Source organism: Pinus tabuliformis, chromosome 6 (genome assembly GCF_031772625.1).
Source record: "Pinus tabuliformis cultivar Carrire ecotype Pingquan chromosome 6, CPIR1, whole genome shotgun sequence".
In the NCBI taxonomy this organism is placed as follows: Eukaryota; Viridiplantae; Streptophyta; class Pinopsida; order Pinales; family Pinaceae; genus Pinus; species Pinus tabuliformis.
Window position 1 is genome coordinate 1,159,466,978 of NC_142292.1, and position 15,131 is coordinate 1,159,482,108.

Sequence of the window (15,131 nt, forward strand, 5' to 3'; positions counted from 1 at the left end):
TTTTCATTTAAATTGGTATCAACTTATCATTATTCAAAAGGTCCGAAAAGAAATAAAACATTATAAACCTTTTTGATAAATCACTTAATCGGTCTTATAATAAAGAATGAATAATCTTTTATTATTGCGATAAAGCGATCGCAAGATCGCATATCGCAATAACGAAGGATGCATGACTTAAAGACCCATTGATTTTCCCCTATGCAACAATGCACAAATGGCTATCGGATATCGGGAAGGCAACCGACCATAACAAAAGGCCCCTCTTCGCTCTGATGTGATATCGCTATCGGCGATCGGAGATGTACCATGCATGCATCTAAAGCCCTCATTTAAAACTCTCGATGCGAATTGGCGATATCGCTATCGACGATCGGGGATTCCGAAAGGACACCAATATAACAACTTAAGCATTCCCCTGATCGCCGATTACGATAAAGCTAAGTGCAGATTTCAAGAAAGATTGATAAAGCTGGGGTATATTATGGTTATTTAGTATTAAAGGCATTTCTCTTCCCAATAGTGATTCACTTACGCTCAACCGCCAAAACATCAAAGCCACGCTTAAATGAATCATTCGGCCAATAAACGATATGATGAGCATTTAAAGGATTGACAGGTTTAAACGACCATTTAATGAAACAGTAAGGCTAAAATCTCTTCAGAGATTGTATCCGCGGCCACCTTAAGTTAAATCCTCCATTATTCATTGATTAATATATCTCGCTCATCTTTGGTTTGCCCTACCAATTCTCTGCATTACGTTCATTTTCTCTCCTGTGTAGAGCTCTTCCGAAGTAGCAAATTCAAGCCAAATGGGGAAGAAACCTAAGAAAATTGGAACATCTTCCACTTCGGCAGTTACAGGACAACATATTGCCGATCCAGGATCAAGCAAAAAGGGATTGATATCGGACACCACATGTCTAGGACTCGGAAAAACTACTTGGCTGAGCATTTACAATCTGATTGAGGCCGAAGAGCCTGAGGTAACAACAGTGCAAGCCACAGCAGACCCAACCCGGAAGTCTGATGCTACTCTAAAGGATTTAGCTGACTCTTACCTTCATCGGATAGCAGCCCGAGAACAAATTATCCCATATACAGATGTGGTGAGATGGGCAATTGAAGAAATCCCAATCACAAATAGGACATTTTGCACCATGGACGGGAGAGTCTTCGGCTCGTTTCAACCTGATGATTTGAGGCAAATGTACCATTTTCCTGCACCGGAGAAGAAGTACAACAAAGCATTCCTAGAGAAATTCAGAAACGAAAACGACATTGAATCAGAACCCATATGGGATTGGAAGCAAAACCCAGCGAAACACAAGCATGAGTCTTCGGGTAAGTACTCTGTCAATTCCTTGTGTTCTCCTTATTGTTATGCCGGAGTAATGATGTGTAGGTTGTGGGGGTTACATGATTCCTCAAACTTCACTATAGAGATGGTACCTTTAATGGAGGCAGCATGCAACAGTGAAATAATGGATTGGGGAAATATACTGTCTGATAAGTTAGCAACCGCGGTTCTTGAATTCAGAAACAAATCCCGCGTTACTGAAAGGTTTATTCCCCCATTCTACTATAGTGCCTACATCTTGGATACCCTGTGTTTTAATTCTGAATTTCCTGTGTTAGGGTGGAGATGGACTCCACAAGACCCCATTCCTATTCATATATACCACCAGAAGTTATGGAAAGCCCACTATAAACACCATTTATATCAAGTTTGCAATGGTTTTATGTTACCCATTCACTATGCCATTTTTGACAAACCTGCTCCTAAGATTTCCTCCCAAGCGTAGATTGACTTGATAGCCATAGGGAGATGATTTGGAGAAGAAAAATTCACCTATGTAAGAGTTTTCGGCAGCCAGGCCAAGCCTCATGTCCTCCCTTTGTATATACCCGACAAACTGTTAGCCCGAGAGGTAGCATATCAGATTACATACGAAGGAGTTACACAGACTCTAAGGAATAAAAAGAAGTAGGTTTGGCCTTCTTTTCCTCTAAGATGTGGTTTCTATGCTCTCCATGACTTTAAACATGCAGAGAAAGAAGCAAATAAGATTAAGGCACTGAATCTCGCCACTCTTCCTAATAGGCGATTTGATACAAACAAAGTCGCCTACAATGCACTTGAACAGGCAAAACTCACTAAATTTGACCATAAAGATGATGATTTTGATGACCTGTTCTCCTCAGCCGAATCGCTATTCCAGGTTCAATTACTAGCCAGAATGAAATATCATGATGACGGGTTAGTTGAATTTAACAGACTTAGAGAACAGAGGTTGCAAACTCTGCCTCTAGATCTGTTAGCAACGACCCCGATGACACAATCAAGCGAGCCTGAGCAGCGACTTACCAATGAACCTCCTACTACATCAGAAATCGTTGGAGAAATCCAAACAAAAGAGCAGGAGCAAGTGGAGAGAAAAGAGCAGGAGGAAGTGCAGAGAAAAGAGCAAGAGGAAGTGCAGAGAAAAGAGCAGGAGCAGAGTAGCACGGACGTGAATGTAGATGCCCAAATTGACCCGAAATTGCTCCAGGAATGGCAGCAATTCGACTCAATCATAAGCAATCTTGAGAGCTCAAAGGAAGCCGATACATCAAAAGCGGCTGACACACAGGATACAACATCTAAAGAGGTTCCAAGTGGAACCAACGGCCTACCCCTTTCTACAGGAATAGAGATAATTCCCAAGGATCCTTCGGATCATATCGTTTTGCAAGTGGAGGAGATACCTCCATTGGATGTCTTTTACAGCCCAAAGCACAGGGCTGTAGTAAAACGACAGCGGAAAAGGAGAAGGACTGATCAACCTTCCATATTCCCTTAACAAACAGTGACAGCCAATGTGGTCTGGAAAGAGGAGTTTTATCCTTCTGATGACCTTACAAAATTTTCCCAATATGCTGGAGCCTATTCGGCGGCCACCATGGACAAGGCATCAGAAGTGACTAATATGTTAAGAGAAAAGGACCAAGCAATCGCCTCACTACAAGTTCAGTTATCAGAGGCACAGCAGAAGGCAGAGCAACTTGAATAGCAGTTGTCTACACAGCAACAAATAAACAATCAGTTGAATAAACAATTGCAGGAAGACAAACAAAGAATTGATTCAAGTGAAATTCAAAAGCAAAAAGAGTTGTCGGAGGTGTTGACAAAATTGAAAGCAGTGCATGAACAGATGGGGAAATCTAAAGATGATCAAATTGCTCAATTATCAGCCCAAATAGAAAATTCCAAGAATCTTCCGCAACCTGCAGAGTTCAGAGCAGAAACACAACAGATTAACAAAGCATTGGTAACACAAATAAGGTTGTTATGTCAACAAATCGCTCAAGCAGAACCCTTATGTGACATAACAGCGTCAATAATTGATAAATCGGTTGATGCTATAACAGACTTGGAGCAGGCCAATGAGACCTTGACCAATTTTCTTGAGTGGCAAGACATTGATGAGGGACAGGCAGCTAATTTGCCAAAAATCTTAGAATCCCATAAAGAGATCCTATTTATGGAATGGCAGTCCCAGTTAATGAAGGCAGAGAGAGTAGTTTCCAAATGCAAGTTAACCACAAGTAATTTGGTTGAATTGATTAATGATACTTTCTGCTTATCTAACATGATCTCTCAATGTACCCCAGGTAAATTACTATCGGCTAAAACATTGGAGCAGTCATGTTATCAAGAGCTGGAGAAGAATGGGAGATTGATCGCAGGTATTAACAGTTTGACTTGGGACACCTATTGGTTGTTCCTAGTCAAACCATACAGCCAGAGAGCCGCCCTCAAGTGCCTGACAGATGCAATCGGGTGTATCATTCCCCATATACAAGATGCCACCTATGCTGCCCAACTCAATTCTCGTCTCAATCGACCTCCAGAAGTGGAACCAATGCTAGCAATATGCCAACTCAGGTCGAAAGGCAAACAGCCAAAGTGATGAATCATGCTGCCGACTGCCAGATTGCTATGAGGAAGATACTCCAAAATCAAGTTGTATCAATTAAGTAGGATTTTAATTTCATAGTTAGTTAGTTTTAATCAAGTATTTATAGACCCTTTCAATGCATTAGAAAGGATCATAAGTTTTTTGTATATGACTTAAACCTGAAGTTGCACTACTGTACTTCAGGCATATTTTTTTATAAAGACTGGGCCAATTATTCCAATTTTGATAACAAAGCTTTTATGTGGATGTGCACTACTTCCTTTGTTTAAAAGTATTTCTGAGTCGGAAGAAGGAATTCAAATAGCGATTGATGTTGGGAATGATTTGCAGCTCATATGGTACTACTATCTATGTCTAAGTTCATTATGTTTATGTGAATTGTTGTTTGATCGCTCTTGCTATTATCAGATATATGCGTGTGTTTTTAACAGCATTCTTTACAATTTCCACTATTGGATGTTTACAGCAATGCTTTTCTTTTATCATACATGTATTGGTAATATAAAAGGATAAGTGTAACAATGTTTTGTTAATCACTTTGTTCAACTATTTGAACAAAGAAATCATTAAGTGAATGAATGTCTATGTTTATTGTGTAGAGTCATCTATATGCCTATCAATGAACAAAGATCATCAAGCGTTGCACTTAGAAGAATAGAAGCCTCCCGGGATAGAATAGTCATTTATGTTTTTGCTGTTAGATTAAGTCATCCATTCATTATCTTTTATTAGAAACAAATCACTCATCCATCCCCTTTTTATTCATTATTGGGAAACTGGTCCCATTATATCCAGTCGGAGCCACCATCCCAAACGGAAAAGGAGTTGTATTAAGGTCCGGACCGGGTGGTTATCCCCCAATGTTGATACAACTATTTTCGGGGCACCAACACTGTGATATCAATTTCAGCTTCTAAATCTTCGTAGAAAAAAGTTATAGCGCAAATTCCAAGATGACCTATTTGAAGAAGCAAAACCCTAGAATCCAAAGCTCTGACACCAATAGTTATGCAACCAACTCACAAAAAGATAGATCAACAACTTAAGAAGTATACTCTTCAAGGGGGAAACCTCCTTTACATTACATAAATGAACAATTCTTAGATGATACAAATGAAAAGACCTCCTTTGTATATATAAGAGTCTAAGGGGTCACAATATAATCAGAACCTACATAACAATAATAATGTAAGGGCACAACAATAACAATAGTGGGCTTCTATGGGGCACAAAAATAACAATATGGGGACTACATGGGCACAAAATTAATAATACGAGGGATACACTAGTATTATAGGGGCCTAATAGATTAGCTAAAACCTTGTTTCAATCAAACTGCCAAGCCTTGGGTGTAAATTTGCTAACAGAAGAAGGAGAAAGTTAAAGAGAAGAGGAGAAAAATAAGGTCAAGGTACCGCAACACGGAAAATCCAAATGAAGTACCTCATGTCTCACTGGTATAAGCATATAATCCACTATTTACTTTTTCTGAGTTGTCCAATCAATTTTGATAAAGTTGAATACTGGGATTTGAGGCTACAAGCCCGGAAGTTTGTCATTTCAAATGGCCAACTAGATTGGAAAGACCTAGTGGGGATTTTGATTTTATTCTTGGTTGAAGAAGAAATCCATAAATTGATGGATGAGTTCCATAATTGTGTATGTGGGGGGCATTATAGTTGGAGAGCTACATCCCATAAAATTCTCAAAGAAGGTTTCTATTGGCCCAAGTTTTTTGGTGAGGTACATGCATATGTTTGAGCCTCTGAGAAGTGCCAAATGTTTGTTGAAAAACATAAATTAACACCTTTTCTTTTAATCCATGATTTTCTTGAAGAACCTTTTAGATAGTGGGGGTTATACAACATTGGGGAAATACACCCACCCTTCAATGGTCGGCACAAATGGATTCTAACGACCATTGATTACTTCACTAAGTGGGTGGAAGTCGTCCCAGCTATAAATACAACTGATTTCATGGTTATTAAATTCATGGAGGAGAATATCCTTGCCAAGTTCGATTTCCCAAGGAATATTATCATTGATAATGCTCAAGTTTTTAAATTTGCCAAGTTTCTGAGCTTCTGCCAGAAGTATAACATCATTGTGGGTCACTCCACTAGCTACTATCCACAGGGAAATGGATTGGCTGAATCATCAAATAAAACCTTGGTAAGGATTCTTAAGAAGACAATATCAGAAAATCAGAAAAATTGGGACTCACAACTGAAGTTTTCTTTATGGGACAATAGAGTTACTACTAAGAGATTGACTGGGAAATCTTCTTTTGAATTAGTGTATAGGAAATTTCTAATTTTCCCTATACAACTAGCAATGCCAGTGGCCAAAATTCTATAGGATGTTGATGAAGAGCCAAATTCTCTAACCAGGAGGATCAATCAGCTGGTAGAACTTCAAGAAACTAGGGGGGAGGTGACTCAGAATTTGATTCAATATCAAGAAAAGATAAAGGCTCTATTTGACAGAAAGGCAAAAAATAGAACCTTACAGCTAGGGGATTTGGTACTCGGGTGGGATGTTAGAGAAGAAGATAATGGAAAACATGGAAAATTCGATCCCTTATGGTTTGGACATTTTAATATTGTTGAGGCAAAGGGGAACAATACTTTCTTGCTGGAAAAATAAGATGTGCTTGAGTTTCCTGTGAATGAGAAGTTTCTCAAGATTTACTTCCAGCACTAAATAGGTCCATTTTCACCCACTATATATATCAGTGAGCTATTGTACATACCAATAATGCTTTAATTTTTTAATGTTTATGCTTTTTTCTTTTCATATACTTGAATAAAATGACTCCATGCCCAATGGATAGAAGTCACTAATCTGCAGGTTCTCAATACATTGCTTGCAATATGTTGTCCCCAATTGGAGTCAATGTTGTCACCTACTACACCTTTTTGAAATTATGTCAAATGATGTCAAATGGTGGCCAAAAAGGGGAGATGAAGTGCAAAAAGGAGAAAGAGGAGAGAAAATATTAGAGGCTGAAATCACGAGGAGGAAGCCAAAAAAAAAAGGCCTATGTCTCAAAGCCAAAAGAAAAATCGAACTCCAAAGGGAGGCCAAAATTTTGGACGCTGAAATCCAAAGAGGAGTGTCAAAATTTGGAACCGATCACATCAAAACCACTTTAAAATCCTTTTCGAAAACGTTCTAAAGAGAGGGGCTTCGATATTATATGGCACCCAGTCATGGAAAACCAAAGGAATAAAGGGTGCAGAACTGGGCGAAGCACCTAAGTGCTAAGATGAAATTTCCAAGGATGGTGGCATCAAAAATTTGCTTTAGTTATTGGTTGAAAAGCTTCCGACGAGAGGAGCTCTGATATCATGTAGCAGCTAGTCACCAAGTCTCAAAAGAATTGAGAGCATAGAGTAGGCATAACATCTAAGTGCCAAGAAGGAATATCGGAGGTTGAAGGCGTCGTAACTCGTTTTAATTCTTTTTTGAAAAAATTCCAATGATGAAGGGCTCTGATACATACTGACACTTGGTCATGAAAATACAAAGGAAACTAGCGCAAAACCAAGGGTCCTAGTGACCCTTTCTCTCTCCTCAAAACTGGACACATGTCAGCAGATATTTGGTTCCGAGAAGTTGACTGAGTAGATTATGTCAGCATGATGTGGTCAGAAAATGACACCTGGCAGGAAATTTCAACCTTTTGGAGGGCCTAAAGGGACTGGGGCCAAGCACCAAGAGCTATGAGCTCATTGGAAGTGGGAGTTTTCGTAACTCCAATATTAATTCTTAATTTGGAAACTTCCAATGAAGAAGGTTTCCAATGAACGCTAGCGCATGGTCATGATACATCCACAAAACCCAGAGCTAAGGGAATATTTAGCACCTAAGTGCTATGGGCCATATTGAGGATTTGAATATCGTAACTCCTATGTAAATTCTAATTTGTAAAATTTATGATCATGAAGGGGCTCCAATATGTGGTGGTGCTTGGTCATGACCATCCAAAGAAATAAGGGTGAAGCACAAATTACAAAGGGAGATATGCCCCCCGATAGGGTCCCATGGGATAAACAGGAAGAGGGTCAATGGAAGAGGAGCTTGAAGGCATCAAAACTTTATGTTTTCGGAATGTTATTTCAAATGAAGTTACGAGGATATAAGGCTCTAATATTGCAACGCCTATGCATTAAGCCTTTGGTCATAGGCAGTGGTCCCATGGTTGATAAGTGATAAGGGAGCTTAAGCAAGAGGAGTAAAGGGCGATCAAAGTTCTGTGTTTTCGTAATGATATTTAATAAGAGTTATGAGATGTATTGGGTTCCGATAGTATAGCCTAGAGTGTAGGGAGGTCAATGGGTCGACAGTTATGTCATGGGACATTTTCAACACCACCACACTTGATCATGGCCAGTTCCAAGAGGGGAGATTAAATAGTTAGGGTGAGAAAGCAAAAGGCATATTGGTTGGTAACTGTGAAGGAACACCATGGCAAAGACGTGGTCTAATCAGAGGAAATCACAAGAATTGGCATGTAGATTTTTTGTTGTATCTATCATTCAGTTTTCCCATGTTTTGTTATTTTGTAATTTTTGTGTTTTAAGGAAGGAATCAATCTGTTATGTAATCATTTAAATATGCGCATGTCGAGACAGCTACTTGATCAAATAACTATAACATTAGAAGATATTTTGTAACTATTGATTCAAATCTCCCCCCCTTTTCCCATAAATAGGGGGAAGAAACTCATTTGACAGGTTCCAAAATCATATTCCCAGAGGTCTGAAATCTATCTTTACAGGTATTCTGAGTTCTGTGTGTAAAAAGAGGTTCCAACTCTTGGTTCAATGGCTTTTTCACGAGGTGCTAATGCTTATACAAATGTCAACTGTGTTGGACCTATGACATGGACACCATTTTCAAAGATTAATGAAGCAAATCTAGTGATTCCAAGCGAAGTAATGTGTATTATGTGTTCCCCTCTTTTTGCCATTTCATGTATGTTTATCTTCCTCTGAAATTCTGTAAAGAAATTGTTGGTTTCACTATCAAATTATGCATTTACTTATGTTATAGGGTAGCAACGATACCTGTGAGATCACAGATTTACTAATGTTATAATGTGACAGGATGTACCCATGAAAATATAAATCGAGAAACCTTAAATGCACTCCACAATTTCTGCACTTTCATCTCCTTGTTCTTCCATAGTTTTGTTGGGATTCATTGCTTAGGATTCTGTGTTATCCAACCCTCTACATTTAATTCATTTCCTTATTTTCTCTCTCTCATTTTTTTACTATAATGACAAATATTAAGCTGCATTTTACTGTGTGTCAACCACCATATCGAGACATTTATCTTGGGATGATCGATATCTTCCTACATATGTGTGTGTGTGTGTGTGTGTTTAAGTGTACCTTGGTAAAGGGTGATTGAACCAAGTTTTGAATCAATATAATTCCAATTATATTAAATACATAGTGCACACAAATATCAACAAATCCTCAAAGCATTGTGTTTAAGTCTACCTTGGTGAAGGGTGATTGAACCAAGTTTTGAATCAATATAATACCAATTATATTAAATACATAGTGCACACAAATATCAACAAATCCTCAAAGCACTCCTCTAATATGTCCTAAGAACTGACCCTTTCCTCAACCCAGGGGTTGTCTCTAGGAGCTACAACATGTATCAACATAGGGTGCATAAGGAGTTCCAAGTTGGGGAACATGTTTACTTGAGAGTTAGACCCAAGAAAATTTCCTTGAAGATTGGGTCATGTGCCAAGTTGGCACCATAGTTTTGTGGGCCTTTTGAAATACTTAAAAGAAGATGGCCAATTACCTATAGGCTAGCTTTACCTCCATCAGTAAAAGTCCATGATGTTTTCCATGTTTCTTTTCTTAAAATATATGTACATGACTCTAATCATGTGATTGATTGGTCTATGCTATAGGTGGAACTAGAGGGAGATTTTTAGCCAGAGCCACTATGCATCCCAGACCGGAGGAGCCTCACGCTCTGAAACCTAGCAATAGAGCAAGTCAAAGTGCAGTGGAGACACTTTGGGCCCGAGGAAGCCACTTTGGAAATGACTGATACAATGCAGACGTCATATCCTTTTTTGTTTGTTGGTTGAAGAAAATTTATATAAATTTGTAAAAACTATACAATGTTGTATATATAAAGCTCCATAAACAATATGTATGTTTTTAAGCATGTTTTTTGTGTTGTATATGGATAAAGAACACTGAGGATAGTGTTCCCTCAAGGGGGAGGGGTTTGTGAAAACCCTTATTATTTTCACTAGTATATACAATGTAAATATTTGACAAAAAAAATGTTGTAAAAGCAACAAGATAATCCTAATTTAATTTTCTCCTTGAATCAAATTAGGAATAAAATTGTAATTCCACATCACAAAACAAATTGTATGAGCTAACTAAGTTAAATTGACTTAGTTGGTTAAGTTAATTCGAGTTGAGGGTCTAACTTGAGTCATGTAGAGTGTCTCCTACATTATAGGAGCCTTGGTTGATTTTATTTTGACTTGTAATTAATTAATTCAATTTAACTGAGTTAAAGTCAATTAAACTAGTTCCAACTAATGGAGGAACTAGTAGGAGCTCAGACAGTGAGGTGATGCTTCATGTGTTAAACCAGTTAACTAATGATTCACTCATAAATAACTCATGCATGTTAGGTCTGAGAGTTTCCCAGTTGAGATTGGAGTCCAGGGACAGTGTACTATCAATTTTATAATCATCTGAATTATACAGGTGGTGCATGCAGTCACAGAAAGGCCTATGAGGATTGCGCAATTCATATTGAGGAATTTCCCTAATTAATAGGGGGCTAATTCCCAAGGAAACAACGCAAGGAAATAGGGACTTGGGCAAGCATAAAATTGGTTAAGTATTGACCAGAGCTTGTCTAGGAAGCTATGAGACAGATAGATACAATGCATAGGTTGCTTGGGCTTGAGAAATGAATTGTAATCTTCTCATATTTTTTTAGTAATGCAATATACAGATAGTAGAGGTTTTTAGTTGTGGCTTTCCCCATGAAATAATTGTGTAATCTGTAATTGAATTCTTTCTCTTGTATGTTTCATGATTTTGTGATCATTTAATTATTTCTGTTGATGAGTAGAGTAGATTCAAGTCTATTGTTTTAGTAAATTACAATTAGCAATTTGAATCTACAAGGAATTTCTACATGGTATTGGGGCAAAAATCACTTTAGAAAAGGAGAATATGATTTTGTCTTTTGCAGATTGAATTTGCAGTATCATCCTTCGGAGCCAGTAGGATGTCCTTCTACAGATTGAGACTCGAATATGCCCTTAAGGGTAGTTCGAACTATATTTCTTGGAAGGACAAGATGGATGCCATGTTGGAAGACAACCGATGAAAGAATTCATAGACAAATATATTCCTAAGACTCCAGCAATTGATGCTCAATATCTGGCAGAGTGGAGGAAATGTGTTGCATAGGCGAGAACGATCATACTAGAAGGAGTTCAAGATCATATTGCCTTGAACCTCCGTGGGAAGGAGACTCTATATGCAATGTGGAAGGCCTTGACAGACCTGTTTCAAAATAGTAATGACCATAGGAAGCTGGCACTAAAGGACAAGCTTAGGAAAATCAAGATGGAGAAGGGCGACACAATACCAAAGTACTTGAACAAGTTCACAAAATTTCGGGATGAGCTTGGAAGTGTTGGTGTTACAGTTGCTAAAGATGTTTGGTCATCCTATCACTTCTAGGCCTTCCCAAGAGCTGGCACAACTACCAGGATCCAGTAAATGAGAGGGAGAAGTTACCAGAGTGGGAGCATTTGTGGTTCGACTTAGTGCAAGAAGAGATTCGGCGGAACACCAAAGATGGATACTCATCCAAGCATGATGATGAGGAGAATTGTGCCTTGGTTGGAAAGGAAAAGAAAGGGAAATGGAAGTCATCCCATTCCAAGTCAAATTCTAGTCAGGTAGGCAAGAAGAAGGACTTGTTGAAGATTAAATTTTTTCATTGTCATGAGCTGGGACATTATGCGACGAAGTTTCTACATAAGAAGGCCGAAGGGAATCCCTCAAGAGGAGCAATAGGTGAAGCTCTTGCTTCACAATTTAAGTTGGATTTCACCCTCATTGCTTGCATGGTGACAATGATGATGGGTAGTATGTGGTATCTGGATAGTGGAGCCTCATTCCATTTGACTGGTAATAAAGAATTCTTCAGTGACTTGGAGGAGAAGGACCACCAGATGCACATTGAAATGGGAGATGATGGAAGGTATAGCATGATTGGCATCGATACTGTTAGAGGGAGTCTATTTATCCTCTCATATTAAAATATGTCATGTATGTTCCGGGTCTGAAGAAGAATTTGGTGTTAGTTTCTTTGCTGGAGTACCATGGCTAGGATGTGATATTTAGCAAAGGAAAGGCTTTCCTTCATCACATAGCCTTAGGATAAGTGAAGTGGATTAGGGTTCGGGTGAAGAACCTCTACAAATCAGATGTAGAAGATTGTTCTACTTTGAGCACAAATGCAGAGAAGGTGCAGAGCCGAGACATCGGTGAATTGTGGCATAGAATATTGGCCCACTTGCACCATGGATCTTTGAATATCATGAAACAGATTTCTACAGGACTTCCCAAGGGTGCACTAGAGCAAAGAGATATGTGTAAAGGGTGTGCATTGGGGAAGTAAACCAAATCCACCTTTCATGATAAGGACAGTCAAGCGCAAGTGATCCTTGAAATATTTCACTTAGATGTGTGTGGATCATTCTCGATAGCCTCCATGACCAAGCACAGGTATTATGTAATATTTTTAGATGATTTCTCACATAAGTGCTGGATTTTCTTCATGCAGAAGAAAGATCATACGTTCTCTAAATTTTGTGAATTTAAAGCACCTGTTGAGAAAGATACTGGCAGGAAAGTGAAGGCTCTCAAGAGCGATAACAGTGTAGAATATGTCGAATGAATTCAAGAACTTATGTGCATTAGAAGGCATTTAATGGGAGTTAATAGCACCCCATAACCCACAACAAAATGGGGTGGCTAAAAGGAAGAACATAATTATTGTGGGAGTTGCATGGGCGATGTTATATGATCAGGGCCTATTGTTGCACTTGTGGGCTGAAGCATGCAACACAGATGTATATGTGCAGAAAAAGAGTCCTCATTAGATTCTTGAAATGAGTACACTAGAAGAATATTTTTCAGCTAAGAAACTAGATGTGGCACACTTCAAGATCTTTGGTTCGTCAGTTTACTATCATATTACCAAGGATGCAAGGAAAAAGATAGAGCCAACAACTGAGTTGGGCATATTTTTGGGGTACATTGATACACCTCACAACTATCAGGTGTACCTGCCATCTCACAGGATGATAGTGATTCGTAGAGATGTGAATTTTGATGAAGAAAAGGCCATGAGATGTTCCCTTGAGAGGGATCTTCAGTTACATGTAGATGAGGAGCTTTTATCTCCAAAGGAAGAACCTCAGGATGATGTGGAGCAACCACATGCAGAGGAGCAGAGAGTGGAAGCACCCACTCATGTAGAGACTTCCAGAGATGGAAGGAAGCGCACCAGAGAGGCTGACAGATTGATGCATGATGCTAGAGAGAATGTGGGAGCACCCACATCATAGCGCAGGAAGAGGAGGTCACCAAATCAGTATGCTGGCTACATGGCTCTGATGAGCAAGAGTGTATAGATTCAACCATCCCATTCGAGGAAGCAGTGCAGAAACCAGTATGGGTTGATGCCATGGTAGAGAAGTATGACTCCATTATCAGAAGCAATGTTTGGGAAGTGGTAAAAAGACTAGTAGACAAGTCGATGGTGAGTTCCAAATGGCTTTACAAGGTAAATTAAGTAGCAGTTGGGAGTGTGGAGAAACGCAAGGCAAAATTTGTGGCCAGAGGATTCTCTCAGGTGGAGGGAATTGATTACGAGGATACCTTTGCTCTAGTAGAAAAGTACTCTTTAATTAAATCTATTCTAACACTTCCAGCATAGTTGGGATGGAAGATACATCAGATGGATGTGAATACAACATTCCTTAATGGAGTGATTGAGGAAGAGGTGTACATTGAGCATCCAGAAGGATTTGAGACCTTCAATAGAGAGTCACATGTGTGTAGACTCAAGCAAGCATTGTATGGATTGAAACAAGCACCCCGTGCTTGGTACACCATGATTAAAAACTATTTCACCGGGTTGGGCTTCACAAAAAGTGAAGCAGATGCAAACCTTTACCATATTGTGGTTGAAGGTAAATTTTTTATTATAGTATTATATGTCGATGATTTAATTCTAACAGGTGATGAGAAGCTGGTAAAATCTTGCAAAGAGGATCTTACAAAATAATTCAAGATGAAGGACCCGGTATGCATGCATTGTTTCTTTGGTATGGAAGTATGGCAAGGAAACGAGGAATTGTTTGTCTCTCAGGGCAAGTATTCCAACGAGATACTGAAGAAGTTCCACATGGAGAGCAGCAAGCCCATGGAGACTCCTTTAGCGGGGAATTGGAGGAAGGAAGATGCTACTTCAGGTGAAGTAGTGGACGCTACTATTTACAGGCAACTTGTGGGTTCACTTATGTATTTGGTGAACACACGACTGGACATATGTTTTGCAACTAACCAACTTTGTCAAGCAATGGTTAAGTCAAATGAACGTTATTGGAAGGAAACTAAACATTTGTTGTGATACCTCAGAGGCACCACTCAGTTTGGTCTTTGGTACAAACAGACAGAGGGAGTGAAGTTGTAAGGCTTCATAGATGCAGATTGGTCAGGGAGTCCATCTTACATGAAGATCACATCATAGGGAATCTGTAGTATTCGGTCAACAATAGTTTCTTTGTATAGCAGGAAGCAAATATCAATTGCACTCATTTCGGCAGAAGCAACGTACATGGTTGTTAGTCAAGCAACTTGCGAGTCTATCTGGATGAGGAAGATCATTGTTGGGTTATTTGGTCAACAGAAGGATCCTATAGTGATTTATTGTGACAAACAGAGTTAAATCAAACTCTATGAGAATCCAATTTTTCATGATTGGTCCAAGCATATCGACATCCAGTATCACCATCTATGATATTGTGTGTAGAGGAGAATCATGTTGCTGGAGTACATTCCTACAGAGGAA